Here is a 13,432-nt window from a genome sequence, read left to right as displayed (position 1 = left end):
ATTGACTTAAACTTAGAAATTAAACGGCTCCTGAGATCGAACGGTAACAACAAACACAGTGAAACCATACAACCTAATTACAATACCTTAAATCATGAATACTTCTCGCTGATGGCTACAAAGTCAATTTCAAAGTCAATAAGGGTTGAGATATATTGGGCTTCAATGCAAAGGACTTGGAAGAGGCTAGAGTGCACAATAGCGATAGACAAGTCAACATTACCAATATCCACACCGTATTGATAAGATGTTCTCTCATATCCTCTAGTTACTTGAATGGTAGTGCCAGCAATGTCATCTACAGCTTCCCCTCTGACAGACCACTGGGATCACTTTTCTCTATCAAACCGAATCAATTGATCTATAATTGCATGAGCAAAAAAGAGGAACTCTCCGGCATCACCATACATGTCACCGATCAGGATAAAAGACTCATTAATTTCAATTGAGAGAAAACGACTTTCCTACTCCACATCAAAACCATGTAATATATACAGTCGCATGTCACTTATCCAATGCTTACTTATCCGGCACATTAAATATCCCACAGGTCAAGCTTGCCACGTTGGTGATGATATGACAGATGATATGACAGATAACAGTGCTCAAAATTAGTTTTCAAAGTTAGTCGGCCGTATGGCCAGTAATGCCAGAAGTTAGCCGGTCATTCAAATTTTTTACCGGTCGTCTAATTTAATTAGTAATCAAAAGCAGTTAGTAATCAAAAATTAGTAATCTCTAATTTAATTAGCAATCATAAACCAAGAAACAAGAGTCGGTTGAATACACATATTACTAAGGAAGTAGGCATTAGTTTACAACATGAAAGCACCTAAAATTGCAGTAACTAACAAAACATAGCAAACTGTGAACTGCTTTCCTTTATAATGTTACAGTTTTACATCAAATTAAGCAATTTACTCTAACACCACACTATAAGCATATTTGTTCGAACATAACTAGTTACTACAGATTTGAGATGCTATTCTGACATCATGCAAGTTGTGCTAGTGCATGTGACGATGCAAGTTGTGGTAGTGTGACGATGCAAGTTGTGGTACTGTGACCATATTTCACTCATCATTCAAGATCCAAGAGTCCCAATCATCCAGAGATACCGACTGCTCTGCCTCACATATTGTTTCAGTTGCCTCATTGATCGCTGAAGTGTCTTCTTGTTGATGAATGGTCTCGCTGCTGCATTCAATTTTTATTTTTTGGGGATGACTTTCATGACGAGTTCTTGAACAGTCTGACCACCATAACTGTACAGCAGCGCTTGAATCAAAATTTTCAAGTTCAGTTCCCTCAACACTGACCTCTAGCAGATCAGATAACGTCTCCTGACTAAGACTTGTTCTACGATCAGTTTTAATAAGTTTTAAGCGGGAGAAAAGGCGTTCTACTTTTGCAGTACTAAACGGTAAGCTGAAAAGGAGCTGTGCAATAGCAACTAAATTCCTAAATTGCGTGCAGTCAGGTCCAAACGCCAAGTGGTACCAAACATGTTGATACCCATCTCTGTCCACTCGAAGATATTGATGTGCATAGTCAAGCATCTCCTTGGCTTCTTCCTGAATTGCTGCTAGATCAGTAGCCTTGGCCTCGAGAGGAGCTCGGAAATTCTCAACTAGCATTGAAACAGCCTCTGTAAGCTGATGAGAGAAAGACTCATCGGTTTTGTGTGAGTACCAGGCCTATGTGTCCAAGAAAACCATAATAGCCCTCATAAGTTTTGTGTCTAACCATGAAAGTCTTTCCTTCAATTCATCATCCAATCTTCTCAGATCACTTAAAGCTTGCTGTCTGTAGCTGTTCACAACAACATCATTGAAGTGATGTAATTCAATTCCTTGATACGTCATTTTGCCATCTGCACTTTCTATTAGATTGTCCATGACACGTCTGCTTGCAAACCAATTGGTTAAGGGAGTTTCTTTCAACTGTTGCATGGCTCGGTGACTTTTGAGTACTGATTGAATTGCCTTAATGATATCAAGATCATCTTCCTGTAAAGACAAGCTCAGACTAGCGGCGGGATCTAAAATATCTATGTAATGGGCACAGGACAGAATTATTTTTGCATGAGTCCACTTTGTCAAATAACCTTTTAGACACTGCCGATCGGGGCTTCTAAGACTAACATCTTCACAGAGGCTTGCTAGGTGGTTCATGTAAGCCCCATACCTATCGAGAACTCTGTGGAGTGCTCTTCGCTTATGAACAATCCATCTGCTTCCTGATGCTCTCACTGGTAGGTTGCCACCCCTTGGAAAATTGTATACTTCTTTCAAATCGTTCACAATAGCCCTCAGTTCCCTACATTTCTTGGGAGACTTGTTGTAAAGATAATAGATCCTAAGAAGCATTTCATCTATTTCTTTAAATACTGGATTGGAGAGAGCGTCTCTGCTTGCCAGTTCTAGTCGATGGACAAAACACCACATCCAGAAAATCCATGGCAGAACATTCTGAACTTTTGCTTTTAGTCCACGTATCTCTGAGATGTTTACAGCAGCACCATCAGTTCCCACACCAACAAGAATTGGCAAATTTTTGACTTGCAGCACATTTTCTGGATTCATCAAATCTCTTATACCCATATCTTTCAGAGCTTCTTGTAGGCAATCGAAGAGTCCAGCAGAATCAGCCTTAGACGGTTCCAGTACTTTGAAGTATCGACTTCGAGTTATTAGCTTTTCAGAGGTGTGATCACTCTCAGAATAGATGATTGCAAACAACTCATTCTCCACTTTTCCTTTGTCAGCTGAACTATCCATCAAGATGCTGAAGAAAGGTGCTGCCACTGTTTGTTTGAAATGCTGTCGCTGACTTTCAGCAATATAATGCACAAAGTGACTAGCTGCTACATCAGTTGAATATGCCTCTCCCAGCTCAACACCATGTCGTTTTTCAAGAGCACAGATAGATGGATATTTTACGAATGGAAAGTTTTCTTTTGCCAGAAAACAACATATTTCAAATTTCTTCATCATCCTTGCTTTGGTCTCCGGCTTCATCTTAAAACTTCTGGCAATCTCACTGTAATCCGTCACTGGCTCTCTCCTCTCTCTTGCTGTTTCTTTTCGCTTGTAGGACATTGCAGCTTGATGCTGAGCACTCCCAGCATGATCAATGACATTGTTGGTTCTGTGATTTCTTGACCCATCAATCCACGTTCTGGAGAAATGCTTAGTGCCACATACCTTAGATTGGTATGTTCGACACACCTCACACCACAAAATATCAACCATTGAAGGATTATCTTTCATCACTTCACATTTAAGCCATGACATAGTTTGATAATCAGCTTCATGGCTTCTTTTCCACCCCATAAATGTTTCTTTTGATATATGACGTCTGCATGTGGTTGATGACACATTTTGACGTACTGGTGTTTTTGCAAGCTCTGGAATGGTTGTAATCGGATGACTATTTGTAATCTCCCTTTGGTCTTTCTGTACATGTTTGTTCTTGTTACTTAATAACCAGGAATCAAGAGTTTGCTTGATCTTGGAAGACTTGCTTTCAGAACCCTTTGGCTTAGTAGCAGTGGCAGCCATAGCACGTTGAGTTGTGCGAGAAGCATTGCCATATGCCGGCTTGTCACCATTTTGACTTTCTTGGGCTGCAGTGTGGTGTGAGTCAACAGGTATGCCAGAATCTTCATGCATAGTTTCTACTGTAATATCCATGTTCGAAGGTATTGCACAAACCCTTGGGCTCTTAGGTTGGAATCCAGACAATGACCATGACTTTGGTTCAATTCTCTTTGACTTTCTTGATTTTCTAAGGGTTTTCATTACAACAAATTCACTGGCATTCTCATCATCACTGAAGCCAAAGGTAGATTCAAGTTTGTCAGAGTCAGACTCATCACAGCAATCAGAGGCAGGAATGTCACTTTCGGCATGGTAACTGAGATTAGTGGCTGATCTGGGTAGCAAAGGCACAAAGTGATTGAGTTGAACATTTCCCTTAAGAGTTGCTGGCTGAGTTGTGCTAGACCACATGATATGAATATCATTATTTTGACTTGTTGCAGATTCCAAAGGTTGTACAATGGTATTCATAAAGGGGCGGATACGTTGGTTAACCTCAGGGTAGTGCATGTTGATGGAACAACCAATTGCTGCAGCTGCACCATAGACTTGCACCATCCCACACCAACTTCCAAATTTCTTTGTCTCATTGCCCTCCTTCACCACAGCTAAAGCTAGACTGTCCTCAGTGCCCTTTCCCACTTCCTTTGTGGCTTTGAACACGCTGTAACTCTCATCAGAAAGAAACGTGGCAATGAGTGAAGAAGGATTCACACCTGGACAAGACGAAGATTTTTCAATCAAAGCAGCTGCAATTGCCTGTGGCTTGTTGCAGAGCTGTTCTGCAACTTGCTGACGGAGTTGCTTGTGATTTTCTTCCTTTCCTGTCAAGGACATTGCAACAGCCCGAAAAAAGCAATTGCCATCAGCTCCCACACACACAGGCTTATGGGTCACCGGAGCATCATTTGGGTAAAGAAACTGCGCAACTGGGTCCAGAGACATAACGCTCTAACAATGAATTGAAAGGCAAAAAGCAACGCGGAAGTTTCAACAGATGTTAGTATACCATAATTAACGTCATTAAGTACTCATGTCCCATGTACCATAGCAAATCTTTACACAGCATGACCACTTAACTGATTGTATCATAATTCACAAGAGATGTTATGGCATTTCATAGTAACACAACAATAGCTAAACGGTCCTCTCACAAGACTTAGATAAACATGCAGGGCTGTCCCTCTCATGCAGACATGATTGAGGCCTGACAAATAAGGTAAAAGTTGGGCGGTGCTATAGATTGTAGAGTACAAATTCAGAGGCCAACACATGAACAGAGACTAAATAGATGGTGCTAAATGATGTATATAGCTAACATATAATATCACATAGCTATGTAGACTAGCTATACACTTAATTGGCTCTTCATAGAGCTGGGATAGCTCTTCTCATCACTAATTAATGACCTACAAAAGTTGACCGGTCACCTTGACCGGTAATTAGCAACTATCACCGGTCATTATCCAAATATGATCGGCCATTGACCGATGACCGGCAGTAATTTTGAGCACTGGATAATGCATGCTGCATATTATTTGCGAGCTAGGGAAGCGAGCAAGTTTTCTCTAATGCGTCAATGGGGTACTCTGAGTGTCCGTCCTTATGAGCATATGTCCGTCTGTGCTCCACCACCCCTACTCCCCAGGGGAATCGTTTAGGAATTGATAATTCAAATCGTTCTTTGCTAGTTTTGAAGAAAGAAAAGATACAATAGTTTACGTCATGTGACATCATCACTAGATATGTTTCTATGGAAACCATGCTCACTTATGTGACTGCGTTTCACCACCCCTACACCCAGGGGACAGCTGTTACAAATTGATCCTTTTGAATAATTGTTTGTTTTCCTCAATGGGTGTAAACAATTGACACTTCACGTTATGTGACGTCACTCTGTGATTATTGCTATGGCAATAAGATTGAATTAGGCGTAAGCAACGTTTTAATTAAATTACATAGTGTCTGAGTTGTTGCAATAACAGTTTCTGTGCAGTTAATGCTGTTCTTAGCTAATAATAATTAGCTAGGAAAGTTAGCAACTGCTAACATTGCCATGGAAACATTGCTCACTTACTGTTAAGCATGCGCATTTTACTGTGCATTGCGCACCACTCCTAATTACCCACCCCACGAGCGAATTGAAGAAACAGTAGTTTACACGACTTAGCTGGACACTTTATGTGACGTCATCGCTGGACACCATTAACTGAAGAAAGCGCGCAAAGTACACAGTTCAAAGAAATTTGAAGAAAACAAGTCACTACGACAGTAAAGGTTTTGTTAATTATACAAAGCTGTTTCGAACAAAACTGATTCGCTGTCCATCAAGTGCATTCAGCACTATGTAGCTAATCTACCTGTGCACAGATTTAATTACCTTGCCAATGCTATCTCGCTAGCCGCGGCCGATGTTTTGTGACTGAAATTGCATTGAAGTATTTCGCTTGCCAACAGTCGCTCCATAGAGGACGTCTAAATCTAGCTGAGTGAAATATTGATCACGGTTAGACTCATAGTACTTCACACCTTAAATTGTCTAGAGAGTGATCAGTTTTGTGGCAGCTTTCGAAAAAAACACCATTGACTGAAAAGAGTGCACAAAGTGAAGAAAACAAGTCAATTACGACAGTAGAGGGTTTAGTAGTTGTCCGAAGCTGTTTCAAACAAAACTGATTTGTTGTCCATCGAGTGCATTCAGCAACAGCCGCTCTCTAGAGAATGTTTAGCTAAATCTATCTGAGTGAAATATTGATCAAGGTTATCAAGGTTACTGTGTACACGTTAATTATCTGTCTAGTACGTGCTCACTCGCACAGGTGGAAATGCAATAAGCACCCATTATTATTATATAAATTCATAACCAATCATTAAAAGTATAATTCTTATCTCTAGATCAATAAGACATTTGGTTTGTTTAAATTCACATCCACATTCAGTATACCCAATGTAGAAAAAATGCCGTATAATATGAACAATAGTTGAGTATGTAACAGCTTCAGTTATCCAACATATTCATTTATCCAACAGGGGTCGCAAGGAGGTCGGATAAGTGACACGCAACTGTACTTTGATGGCATGCATGCATAGCCTACTTATACAAGTCACTAGAAGTGTACACAAACTGTTTTCTAAGCTGCTTTCAACATCCTTCACTATATCTTAGAAGCATGCAATGCAACAAGTGAATAACAAAAGGTTTCAAGCTGTAGATACACAAAATTTAAAGGTAAGTCAACATTCATACCTGGTGCTCATAGCTTGGAAGCATATCACAAGGACAGACAGATTGTGAAGATTGTGAAGTTGTAGTAGTTAGCATGACTTGCGCTAAACCAAGAGTAGCAAACCAATCTGTGTACAACGTAACAACAGACACGAAACGTTTACTACTCTATACAGTGTATAATTCCCAGTCCAAGAAACTAATGCATACCTGCTAAAATAGAATTCATAACAATTGGTAGTTGACAATTGAACACTGAACCAGATCCAGAATCTCCTAAAATCTCCACCCATGTTCCCTCTAAACACAGACGTTGCATTGAATAGCATAAAATAATCAAACTCAGTAAACAGCCTATAAAATGATGTCTCCACTTTGCCTTTTCAGGGACTAGTGGTTTAGAACACATCATTTTATCCACTGCACAGAGAAACAAGTGGTCCAGAATCAACAGAATCACAATGGTTCAGAATTAACAGTGATACAGAGTTGACCGTAGTCCAGGAGCTACAGTGATCTAGAATCAATAGCAATCCAGAATCAACACTGGGCCAGAATTGTGGTGCTGTTCTATTGTCAGTTACCTCATACCTCCAAATGTTGAGTCAAATTTAGAACTATGAGTTTCTAGCATATAATATAGTAGATGAACGTCACACGTCACACAAACCTTTTGCAAGTATGCTGTTTGAGGGAATGATCACCCCTCAAGGCTTATGAGAACCTTACAGATCCGAGCTGTCTAAGACTCAGGTCTGTCTCCAGATCATCAGGGGTCAAGTTAGTCTACAATTCAACCCATTCAACATGAAAAGCTCACCTTGGCTCCATGTGTGAACCTCATCCCTACACTTATACATGGTTGGTCTATCAGCAACACCAAGTGTAAAACCAACCCCAGCTCCATGTGTGAAGCCAATTCTCACTCCACATGAGAGACCCATCTCGGCTTCAATTTCCACTGCCAGAACATGCCATCAAAAGTTGGCTAAGGGTTGTGCAGATGGATGTATACCAAGGTCATCGGTGAGAGGTAGATCCAATGGCAATGCAAACGTGAAGTCCACTAATTTTAGGAAGGGAAATTTTATCTTGAATTGTATGTCGCACCATACAAAGAAAAAGACAATGGTGAGAAAGCAAGACTACATCACTCCAATCTTGGAAGCACACAACTCAACAATTTCCAAAGACAACAGATCGATGACATTCTGAATGAAGCATTTCCTACCATTATAGAAGACCTGGGTATTACACTAAATATGAGTCTGGTTGCACAGTTCAACACATCAAGTTCATATCAGTACATATCAACTATTGTAGAAAGTTCAACTTCCTCAAAGAAATTGGCTGTTGCCAACATCAAAAACAAAAAAAGGTTTGTCTACATTAGTTACTGCGAGTATCTCTATTTTTAGCAACCGATCAACCGTCCAAGCAAGTATCCCACCAAAAACAGCATTAAATTTGAAGGATCAAGTCGATCACTCCACTTCACCAACTAAACTCCTCGGAAAAACTGAACAATGTCACCTCGAATGCATTCGATTAGCAGAAAGAATTGACAATTTATAGAATCAGCAAACAACTTTGAAAACTTTCAATAGATCAATCTGCTACTCACAAAAGATGTCTCTACTACTACTGGGTTTCCTCAAGGGGGAAATGGAGGTGCAATGCTCTCTTTAGCTGGCTACACTTCAACTTACAGTTCATTTGTGATTGTCATGTCAAAATGATACATATGTACTAATCCAAATGCTTCTACGTCATTTTCTATTTTGCATATTAAATGTTGTTCCTCTGGTTATCCAGGTTTTGTGTGCCATGGTGAAATGCATCGCCAACATCAAAATGACTAACTGTAACCTGACTGGGCAGCCATATTAAAATTTCAGTTGAAGGACCTTCCCCATGACTTTGCAAGAGCTGTATCTTGTTGGTCACTGATCAGAAATAGAAAAACTAGGCTGCAGGAACATGACTGCCTGTAGACTAGAATTGCTATATTTGGTTTCTTGAATTCAATTAATTAATTAATATCAATTCGTAATTGATATTAATCACACACTCTCTTTGAGGCGATGTCTGGGGAAAACTGCACTATACTTGGATCAAAGACTTAATGGCTGCTTTGCCTCCACATCTATTGTAACAAAGACCTGTTAACATCATTCCAACTGTCCAAGTATAGAGCAAACGGCAATGAGAGCTAAAATGATTGACAAAAGAGAAACAAGATCACCTTCAGAATTAGTGCAAGCAGATGCTTGCTCCCTGTGATCTATGCTGATTTTTAAGGCACTGACTACCAAGATCCACAGACCAAAACTCAACCCTGAGAAAAGTAACACTCAACACTCACTAGACTTACTAAGAAACTATTAAAAGCCTTACAGAAAGAAGATCACATAATCAAAGTGGGGCTGGCCAACCTCAAGAAGTTAAAAATGACCAAGAAAGACACGAGAAGGCATGTCACAGCCACTCACTGTTATATCTGGAACAAACCCGTTGATGGCAACCCTATCCACAATCGCTGCCACATCACGGGGAAATTATAGATAAGCGCCAAGCCCACAATACACCTGCAACCTACAACTCTAATCAATCCAAAACTATCACCATGAGACATAGTCTACAAGTTGATGGTATGAGGGTTAAGGTAAGGACTGTTCGTCAGTTCTATATGTAACATAGTGTGTGTATTCTTCAAAAGTTTGGATTTATTACATCTATATCAGTAAGTTATTGAAACACGTAGAACATGGGTTTGATGTAATAGAGGATGACAGCATGACGTCAAATCATTTCGCAGTTACTTTGTAAAACATACCTGTGGATGTGCTGGATCAGAAGAAATGCAACAACATAAAGCTGAGAAACTTCTTTTATGGTGGCAATTAAGCTAGCAAAAGAAACATTTGGAGGTATTGCCATAAGACATGATGAGTATTCCAGCATAAGCAGTAGAGGAAATAGTGTGTAAAAATCCTCAGTCATGTGACCACAGAGCTCTTAAAGAATAGTATCGGCATGATGAGGTTCTACTGCGAGAAAGACATTCTCACAGGATAGAATAGTGAGTTAATCAACCAAAATAGATTACTAAAGTAGGTGTGAGAAGTAGAGATCTAAGGTAGACCACAAGAGAACAATTTGGATAAAACAATGTGAAGACTTTTTACAGTCAGTTACGTGTATATGACATTGAAGGGGACTGTAAAGTTTTTTTTGGCAGATAATTCAATTTAGACAACCGTGTAGAGTAACATCAACAGTGAAGATTCATCCAGAAAATAACATTATATACATATTGGTGACATCTTTTTGTTAATCCGATGTCTCTTCAACAAAGGACGTCCTTTAATCTACCACATGCTAAGCACCGCCCAGACCCAGGGTTGGTAGCAACTTCAGCAGACTGGTGTGGCTTCGAAGACCCTTTTATGGAAAACAGCCATTTGCTTTTTTTAATTTCTAATAACCCAATACCTTTGTCACAGGCAAAGTATGGACAGGCCGGTTATCAAAGACTTCTATCACCTTATCTTCAAGAGGCTACTTGTATATCCAGGTGGCAAAGATCATATCCGTCCCTAACCAGTCAGGCCTTGAACAATCTATGGACTTTACTGTTGGTGTGCAAGCTATGGGATAGCCGAGACAGAAACCACTCTTGAAAATTTCTACATAGGGCACTGCCCACAAATTCTTGGCTCCACCATTGTAATCTCACCCAAAATGATCAATACATTAATGGCTGCCCATTGTGGACAGACAGGTTGAGAAAAGATTTTACGCTACTGATTCTCCAGTCACCTTGCAACCTTTTGAAAACTTCTAATTACCCGATAAGGCTTCTATGCAATTTTCCTACCACTATGCCCATGTATAGCTTAATGTATCTGGTAACAATAATTCCCACCTTTTGACAATATTGACGCTTTAGGTTGCCTCCAGCAATCATCCACATGTTTGGTACGCATGTTGCAAACAACAAGAAAACGCTTGAAAACTTGAGATACAGTCAACAACTGAACTCGTGACAGAAAACACAAAAACCTAAAGTCAATGAACGTTCTCGTTGTTCACAAAACTATCTGACATGACATCTCTAAAATCAATAACCAATTTGGCAAAACAAAAACAAGCAGAGCAAGTTGCAACCATCCTTCACAGCAATGACAAGACCAAACAAGTAATATTTCGAAATGGACCAAACTTAATACGACGTACAGTGGCATTCAACTAACATCTATAAGTTGAGGTAGATGACTATACACATTGCCTTGTTGACTCATCTCTGTTGTGCAAATTTGTACGCACTTTTGAAAAGGATTACAAACATTTAGAAAGATCATTGTGAGAGTATTGTAGGCAGTGAGTCACCCCAAAAAGAGATGTTAAATGAGAGTGCAAATATCAGAGGTCAAACAAGCATTCAGGACCCTGAAACTGAATACTATTTAGGCATAGCATTTGTGATGCAAAGGTAGCATTTTGGTAGTCCACATAAGCATTGTATTTACCTAATTCTTGAGGCACTCCTTGTTGCGCAGCAATGAATAAAGTCTTTGACAGTTCCTCTCATCAAGGACAAGAAAGGGTTTTAGAAGATTTTGCAAACCGAGACAACTACTATGATATCGCTGTGCCTTGCCTAACATCCAAAGCATTGGAGAGAATTCTGCTAGACGAGGCAGTGCATAGTTCAGTTCATGTGAAAGATAAGTAAAGAGGGATAATTGACAGGATTGCCCCTTTGTTGCAAAAGACAATTAACTACTACTAGTATTACCTGCAAAGAACAAACCATGAATGTTTGGGTGCTCATTAGACCTCTCTAAAGCTTATGACAGCTAGAGTGTCACATTACAAATTAATGGACAAGGTATTGAATGTGGAATGCCCAGCTTGTGTTGTGAAGTTAGTTCAAGTACGTACGGTCAGAATATGCAGGTAAAGTGGAACAACAAGTTGTAAAAACCTCTTGGAGTAAGAAACAGGCTGAGACAGTAATCATACTGTCTCCAACAGTCATTAAAGACTGTTTAATTTCTTCATAGAATTCTTGAATTTGTTCAATTTCTTCATCTATTACAGCAACTGGAATAGAGTGAAGAATAAGCTAGAGCTTGCCGTAACTATGTGAAAAATGTAAGGTATGTGTCAGGCATGCAGAAAATGTTGAATATTGTGTTGCGTATGCCAAAGACCAGTCTCTTTAATGGCAAAAATCTACAAAAATTGTACTTGTCCATAGTAAGACGGTGCAAGAGGAACCTAAAATGTCATTCTGAACAAAAAATTCCTTGTCACTGCCAATGATCAATGTAAGTGTTGGGTATAGATCACTGTGAATCAAACATGAGTGCTATGACTGATCTCAGAGATTCTATGGTGCCATTAAGTTAATGTGGCCGTTGCAAGATTGGAAGGCCAGTGGTGTAGCCAGGCTTATATAAACTAGGGGCACAAATATAAGTGACATTTTGAAAATTATGCAAAATCTGTTGCACTTATTACTTTACTGAGTTTTTAAAATGCAACATTTATGATAATAAAATAATTAACAAAAAGACCAGCCTGTATTTCTCATCTGAGCTTTCTCTAAAGTCAAATGTCCTAGCATTTCTACGTCTGCAAAAGTGTCATCTGCAACCGCATCATCTACGTAGTTCTATTCTTTTTCACAGGTCTATTTCAATAGCTAAATTTACAAGAGCGTAACTAGTAATAAGTAGTTACGCTCTTATTGATGGTTGCTTCAAATGAAAGCTATGAAGCAATACTCATAGCTTCTATCTGAAGTAGAGTTGAGTTGAAATAGATTGAAATTTTGCTATCGTCTAAACAGTAGCTTCATTTAGTAAAGATCCGTAAATCACTGTAGAGATGTACTATTCCAAGCCCAAAATAGTACAGGATTCAATCAGACTTCCAATTCCTCCAAAGCTATAGATAGATTCTGCATGTCTTTGCCTATTGCTTTTACAGTATAAATAGTGCATTATTAATACATATTGTATCAATTTATACAATATCTATGGTGTGCATTACGCTTCCTGTTTATGCGTACTACCGCAGCAAGATTGAATGCTCATCGATTTAGATTTCCAGGTAGCGTTACCTGAAATGCAGTGTTTTTGATGTTTCTCATCAAAACATCTTTCTGGCTAAATTTTTTCTCTCATGCCAAACAGAACATAGTGATCTGGCTGCCCGGTCATTGTCTTTCATTGCCGCTGGCAACACATAAAGACTAATGTGTCATAATTGGTCACTTGCTTGCCTACCATATATTCTTGAAGTGTGGCACCCATTTATAGTCATGTTTTTGCATAAATAGCTAGCCAGCCATTCTTAACATTCTCAACATTCTTAACTTGAACCAACTGGCTTACATGTCGCGGAATCAAGCAACTCTGAAAGCAAAGTTTGGTGGATTAGGTTTAACTTCAATTGGAAGTATTTGTCATGCAGCATATTTGGCTGCTTGGGCACACTCTCTACATGAATTGCCAAAGACATTTCCTTCTCTTGCTAACCAACTCAAAGAAAAAAGAAAAAATGGTTGATTCTACATGATTTGGTGGTTCAA

The sequence above is a fragment of the Corticium candelabrum genome, chromosome 16 (assembly GCF_963422355.1).
Source record: "Corticium candelabrum chromosome 16, ooCorCand1.1, whole genome shotgun sequence".
Lineage (NCBI taxonomy): Eukaryota > Metazoa > Porifera > Homoscleromorpha > Homosclerophorida > Plakinidae > Corticium > Corticium candelabrum.
Note: the sequence above shows the minus strand (reverse complement) of the source record.